The sequence below is a fragment of the Diaphorina citri genome, unplaced genomic scaffold (genome assembly GCF_000475195.1).
Source record: "Diaphorina citri unplaced genomic scaffold, Diaci psyllid genome assembly version 1.1 scaffold398, whole genome shotgun sequence".
NCBI classification, from domain to species: Eukaryota; Metazoa; Arthropoda; class Insecta; order Hemiptera; family Psyllidae; genus Diaphorina; species Diaphorina citri.
Window position 1 is genome coordinate 59,479 of NW_007377833.1, and position 6,308 is coordinate 65,786.

The 6,308-nt window shown below is 36.9% G+C and overlaps 1 non-coding gene across 1 annotated transcript; it reads right to left on the bottom strand.

Annotated features, from left to right (window-relative positions):
• Positions 1-498: 498 nt before the first annotated feature.
• Trnav-cac lies at positions 499-571 on the bottom strand. The gene has a single exon. It is a non-coding gene; the product is annotated as a tRNA-Val (tRNA).
• Positions 572-6,308: the final 5,737 nt, after the last annotated feature.

The following is a 6,308-nucleotide window of genomic DNA, read 5'->3' on the forward strand; positions in this document are numbered from 1 at the left end:
TTTCTAAGGAATTTAAGGATTTCTTGATGAATTTGCTAAAAAGTTTGCATTCCTTAACATTTCAATTTCATGCAGAAAGTTTCACTTGAGCATTGTCTGTTTTGTTTTGTTTTTGGTGCGTACTACAAAAAATCAGCTGATTATACATCCGATGAAAATGGTGGATCAACCGGTGAGATGTGAAACGCGTTTCATGACGAGGAAAGGATGACAGATTTTTTTCAATTTTTTGGGTGAGTTTTAGCAGCCTTTTTTTACCTTTTTAGTTTGCAATTTTTCTTCTTTTTTTTATGATATCGATACCTGGATAAGGATTTTTTTTTACAAACCAACTAACAACCAGTCAGAACCTAACCAACCTTCTGTCACCAGAGCTGACACTTTTACTAGATAAAAAAATGTAAGGAAAAAAAATGGCAAAACCCTTTGAAAACGAAGGATAAATTCCCTAGAACAGGAAGAAAGCAGAGGTAGGTACTGACTGTGTGCTAAAAAACTTGTTTCCGCCCGGGATCGAACCGGGGACCTTGTGCGTGTGAAGCACACGTGATAACCACTACACTACGGAAACTTCATACACAGGAGAAAATGAATAAGTGTATTAAACAATAATATTGATGTACCTAGTTGGTAGGTAGGTAGGTAGACAATCTGATAAAATTGTTCAGAGTGGTTATGATTCATTGCCTAGGTAGGTACCTAGTTGAAATTTCGTCACTCGTCATCGTCAAACTGACTTGGGTAAATAAGGTACGGTGATGGGTGAATGGCCAGAGGGTTGGCTAGGTAGGTACGTTCAAAAAAAAAAAACCTAGTCGCGATAGAATCCGATACAGGATCGGATAAATCCTCCCTTCTATCCCGATTCTATCTGGGTTCTACCCGGATAGAATCCTATTATGGTTGTGGGCCTAAATTAGATATTAGGTGATAAATAAATAAACATGGATAAAAAATAAATTTATTTAGGTATGTAGGTACCTACCTACCTATTTGGGTATTGTCCATTTTTTCCCTACCTCTACAAGATTTCAAATTTAAACCAAGTAGGTAGGTAGGTACCTAAGTTATTGGGTTAGGTTAGGTTACCTACAGTAAAAAGTTTTCATTAAATAGCGCGTTGCCTGCTTTTTATAGATAATAAATTCTTATTGTTGTATACCTACGTAGGTACCTACCTATGATATCTACCTAGCTCACGTTGTGACATACCTATCCACCCATCTTACAAAGATGATGAAGAAAAAGACGAAGATAAACAATAAAAAATACAGTACAATACATTCTAACTATACAAGATTATAAATACCTATACAAGATTATAAATACATACTACGGGATGAGCATGCTACCACGCAGACCAAGATGGAAAAAACACTTGGAAATTCTCTCTCATTTGCTTGGATTCGATCACTCGCTCTCCTATTTACAAGACGGGGAAAATAAAAAGGGTCTCTCCAGCAGTTAGCCCTAGAAACATAAACCGTACTTTTGTCCCGTGCTCTTGTAAAAAAAGTCGGGAAAAAATATGAAAGATAGAAAAATATAATGTGAGAAAAAAATCATAATGAATGGAGCCCCCTACAGGTGCCCCTAAAATCCTTTTTGAGAAGGGGTGATATTTGAAAGCCTACACATAAAACTTATTCTGCAGAGAAAACTCTCTAGCATAATTAAACATTTTCCCTTTGTGTTCTATAATTCCGGGATGACTTTTTTTCAAAGGGGTAGGAAACTACAATGTAAATAGGAACAAGATTATTTTCTAGGGGGGAGAAAGGGGATTCTCAAGGAAGAATAGGAAACTGGGGACTTTTGGGGATTTTAATTACTTTGTGCGCAATAATAGTTTTTTTTTTTTTTTGAGATGTGAGGCCCTTTGAAAATTTTTCAGAAACCAGCGTATTCGACTTGCTATATTTGTTTTTGCGAAAATTATGAAAAGTGGAGGAAAAGTAATGAGAAGATAACCCCCCCCCCCCAAAAAAATACCCGAATTCGCAGATCTAAAAGAAACTATAGGATCTAAGCCATGTGGTTACATTCTGGGAGAACGGTTTTCTAACTCCGAAAGCACGATGCATGCAGCCAATTTTTACTTTTTAGGTAAAGTTTTATTTTCTGTCGAAAAAGGGATTTTCCATCTTTTCTACAGACAACATTCATCAGTATAGGTAGGTATGTAAAGTTTATGGAAGATAATGCATCTAAACAGAAAAACAAGGCTTCATTTTCCAGAGTCCAGACATTTTCCAGTCCTAAGACTTCCAAGACGGAGGAAAAACTTCTAGGTTTATAAATCCAAGTTCTCGATTTATTAACCCAACTTTACAAGGCAGCAGCAGAAAAATGTGTTTGTTCTAACGGTGTACCAATACTTGTGTCCACGCAACCTGATCTTTTTATTAGTCAAGAATAAAGGGATGCTTTTACATCCATGTGACAGAAATACGATTCGAAACAAATCAAAGCAGGAAGTGCATATTTCAAGGCCAGCGGGTACAATTACAAGTGCAATATATGGCCTTGATTATGATGATACGTTCGCTACTTGCGACCATCTTGCCAAGATGAGGCGAGAACGGACTTTGAACTTTACAGTCATCTCTAAACAAAGAAGTAAACCATTCGCGGACGAAATCTCGCGTGTCTACCAACGAAAGTTACCCACTCGTAATGTTCATCCTGGCTTCTCCTGTGGAAAACCTAAAACCCTTTTTGTTGTATCAGAGGGTTTTGGAATCTCCTATCACATCAATCATGTAGTGCCATTCATTAGTTGAAAATGATAGCAGTGATTCATCTTCTCTTTCAGCAGTATCTTTTTCAGAAAGGTAATATGAGGTTTGAACAAGATTGGCATAAAGTTGTTTTTAATATTCAAATGGTACCTATTCAAATGCAGTAGGTATTAGAGATAGTTACAGTGACATACCTATGAGTAGGCAGGACTGTAAAAGGTAGGTATATATCTTTCTTCTTCTTTAGGCGAATTCAGAGTTACACATCAAATCTTTTTCAGTTAGCCCTCTTGTGAATCCTTTGTCTCGTAAAGTTACACCGATTGGCAACCAATGACAATTTATTTATTCGCCTGGTACTGAACGGCCAAAGATAGTACCAGAGATTCGTCTCTGTGTGTCTATGCAGTTGATAATATATGGCTCATACTCAATACTCATAGCTCTTCAGAGAACTAAATGCACTTGCAATACCCTCTATCTAGCTTCCTTTCCTGTCATTATTAGCAATTGTTTTGCTGATAACAATGGACGAATTAGCCAGACTAGACAGCGACAGCAGACCGATCGAAAATCGGCTGATTCCGTCGATAAAACAGCCTTACTGTGCTTTATCAGAAGTCAGCGTCAACCATTGAATTGTTCAGATGTCATATACTAAGATTAGGGCCTTGTCTCCAAACTCCACCAAAAAGTCAAACTAGACAATGAAAACTAACAATGCAGTCATCTGGAATTTTAGAGGTATCTTACCTATTTTTCATTTGCCTTCTTTTGAAAAAACATTTCCCTTTTAGCAAAGAACCTTTATACCTACCCATCTGAAATTTCTTTTCTGAAATCAGTCTCAGTTCCCTATCTTGTCAATTGACGATCTACATTCCGATCTTAGTACGAGCTTACCGACTTACCTTCTTATTTATTTATGTACCTATTTATTTAGTTATTTTATTAGACGTAATATCTACATTATTGCTCAAGATAGAATCCCATTTTCTTCTTCTTTTCTTTTTATCATAATGAATGAGGAGAAGCTTCATTCCAGATTGTTTACATTTTCTTCTTCGCACCCGAAAGACTACAACTTTTCCAAGAAATCAGTACCTACTGACGTAGATCAGGTACCTTCTCCGCGTTTAATAATATTATATACCTACCTAGATAATTTGACCAAAATATATAGAGCCCTAAGGGTTAGGTGGTAGAGAACGCCTCAGGCGTTCACCTAGCTTAGGCTACCTTCCACTCAAGAGTCTGTTGAAAATTCGCCCCCAGTCAAAACCTCCATAGTGTAGGTATAGACGCAGCATTTAGGCCCGTCTTAATCTCTAACGCAGGCGCAGCATTTTTTAATCTTAGTCGCGCGACTTTTAGTAGCGCGAAGTCGCCTGCAAAATCAAACCTATGAAAATGATAGAGAATAAAGAGACGCGCTTCTAAAAGCGACTACCAATTTGCGACCGGCCAATCTCAAAACACACCATCCTGCATTCGTGTTTCCTCGCTCCTATGTTTCCATCTTCGCGATGTTTTCTCGCCAATGTGGATAAACCAAGTCGAATATTAGTTTATTGGTTTGTAGATTTGATTTGGTTGGAGTAAAGTAGATCAAGATAACAATGGAAAGTAGAGCGGACACGAGTCCCACTTTTGGTTTCTGAGTAAAGAATATAACGCTAAGTGCTAACAATCATGTTTCCCACGAACGTTACATAATGCAAGCATTCTCTTCGTAGCATGCTTGGCTATGGTCTCCGCGGATTGGCTGAAATGTAAAAACTGTCCACAGTGAGAAAATGTGGCAGCTTTGGCGACACTAGGGAAAATTGGGCTTTGGGGAAAATTTGTTTTCGGAGAAAATGAGGTAGTACCTAGGTATGAACTTTTTTTAAGGACATTTTATTCTCTTCCATTTTACACCCTTCCTTAGTGGATGTGTTAAAACTCCTACTTGTGATTATTACAGATTGAGAGGAGAAAGACTTGAATTTTTCAGTGGATGTGCCAAAACTCCCAATACTGATTAGAGAATGCGAGGAGTAAGAAACTCTGAGAGACTTTGGTTTTTAGTGGATGTGCCATAAGCACCGAATTTTCGAATACGAAATAGTGGATGTGCCAAAACTCCTCATTACATAAAATGGCTTATTATCTAAAATATTCTAAAAGCATAGGCCCAATATTCCAAGATATGGTATAATCTATAATTGAACACCTAATTTATTCAATTAGTTTTTTTTTTCTGTTCGCATTTCCAAGGAATTAATGGAAGTTTACGCGAAGATAAACCATAAAATGAAAACTTTAGGTATAATAATGTGCAACTTCTGCAAGTTATTTTTTCTCTTTATTGCAAGTTATTTATTAGATGGATATAAAAAAAGATACATACCTATTTATAGTTATTTATGTACAGCTAACATGATGGACATACCAGCTCTTCTAAACTTCCATACACTGTCATTGTCAGTAAAAATAGAAATGGAGACATAATAGTTTATTTTTCCAATGAAATTTCGAAAGGATTCTTGCTGACACATGAAAGATTTTACTGATGTTTATGTTGTTTCATTCAAAATCCGTGTTAGATATATCTATGTACATTGTACCTATAGTGTATAGGTATTGGTGCCCTGTAAGTTCAGTAGTTATGGTTTGTATTTGTTTGTAAACAATAGTCCTATTAGAGACCTAGACTCTGAAGTACATCTTTAGTTTTAAACTTGAATTTAGAGGGAAAAGATCTGAACTAAATAAAAATAATCCATGTCAGCGAAAAAGCGACATGTATGGGTTTAGTACAATGACGAGTTATCCAAAAAGTTCTGGAAACTTTCCACCCTGCCGGGAATCGAATCTGGATCTTCCTGAGTGCTACACTCACTTTTCTACGGAGCCGGACAATCGAGCTGAGTGTTGAAACATCGTGTAACTATAATTGGTAAGCTCGTCCCTTACTGGTCGAACAGAACCTTGATAGAAAATACCAAGGTACCACAAGAGCTCAGATTGCGCTTAGAAAACACATACACTCACGTGCAAAAATTGGGGACAGATTGACTTTGAAACTTTTCAATAGGACTCTTAAATCCATTGACAAGGAAAATCCAAGCTAGGTAAATGAGTGGAAAACCAAAGGTACCTATATTAAAGACAAGAAAAGGCAGCACATAAATTGAAGTGGAGAAGGCTCATCAGAGCAGGTTTTGTACCTCCATGGCCGAATAACGAAGTAAGTAGTGTCAAAAAACATTAATGCTGGGGTTTACCAACTCGGGATTGAGATGAAACGTGGATTTCCCTATACTTAATAGCCAGGTCAACCTCAGAGTGAATTCAATCCTGAGACAATCGACGGTGGTAAAATTTGACCTTAAAAATATTTCGGAAATATTCAGAAAAGGCTGTCAGAGGAATGGAAATGCTAACTGTCCGGATTATTCTTATTTTATTATTATTTTTTTTTTTTCACTCAAGTGTAGATCAGATGTACAAACTATACCTATAGAGACATCATAGTTTATTTTCCCAACAACTTTTTCCACCAAGTGGTCAGTGCCTTAAAAA